Genomic DNA, 1,160 nt, shown 5'->3' on the forward strand with positions numbered 1-1,160 from the left:
ATTGTGAAATGAGCACTAAAAGAAGTAAGAAGGAACGAAGTGTGGGGTGGCTTTTGAGTGGAACCAATAAAAGGAAGAAAGGTGCACTTGTTTTGTAAAATAATACACCATTAGCAGAAATTGAAAAAAAAAAAGAATAATCTGAAGAAAATAAAAATAGAGATGAATAAATTGTTGTCTTGTTCTTGCTAGTGGGTATGAATTAATGTAGTGCTTAAAGAAGAAGGGAGCATTTTTGGGGTGATATTATTTGTAAAATTGAAGTGGTGTTGAAGAATTTGCGCTTAAAGTTTATTATGTGGTGTGTTAAAGTGCTGAGGAGGGTTAGTCACTATTCCTAAATATATCCTACCCGTCTCTTAGCCCACATTACAACCATGAAAAAGTCCTAATTGATTTTAGATCGAGTGAGCCTACATTAGTAGAGATTTACATTATGGGCAAGCCTATGGTACCAATTACATGCATGTGACTTCTTTTGTGAGGGTGAGCGATATTTTCTTTGATATATATGAGTCCTTAAAATATATTTGATCTTGAGATTCGATTGTGTGGATTCAACTTACTCTCTTGCCTTGGTTGTGAGGGCACATGGTTTCACGAAGGATAGGTAACATTATTAGACTTCTCTAGGATGTTGGGTGTTCAAGCCATGAGTGCATTGCGACATTGAGTCGGTTTTTGAGGCTAGGATTGTTGTGAGTATATTCTCTTTGTTTGAATATTTTTGAAGAATGACATAAGTAAAGGGAAGTGTATGATGATTGCATATGCTAGAGTTTAATTGTTGCTATCAAACATAATCATTGGTGTAGTGTGCTTCAAATATGTTAAGTGCTCATAGATAGAGTAAATTTTTGGTTGACTCGAGGACGAGCAACGTTTAAGTGTGGGGTGTTTATGATAGGCTATAATTACGTATTTTAGTCGCTTATTACACTCTAATTTACTGCACTTTAATTGAGTTTGAGCTTTAATCGCTAGTGTTTTCCATTAATTGTATGTTTTATGCCTTGTAGGAGTGATTCCGAGCTATATAGATGTTATGGAATGAATTCAAGTGATTTGGAGCTTTAAAGTTTGAGTAAAAGTTCAAGGAATTAAGCCGGGATCATGTTTGGGGGTCAACGGATGATAGTTAGAGCAAACGAAGACTTCAG

Source organism: Nicotiana attenuata, chromosome 1, assembly GCF_001879085.1.
Source record: "Nicotiana attenuata strain UT chromosome 1, NIATTr2, whole genome shotgun sequence".
NCBI lineage: Eukaryota > Viridiplantae > Streptophyta > Magnoliopsida > Solanales > Solanaceae > Nicotiana > Nicotiana attenuata.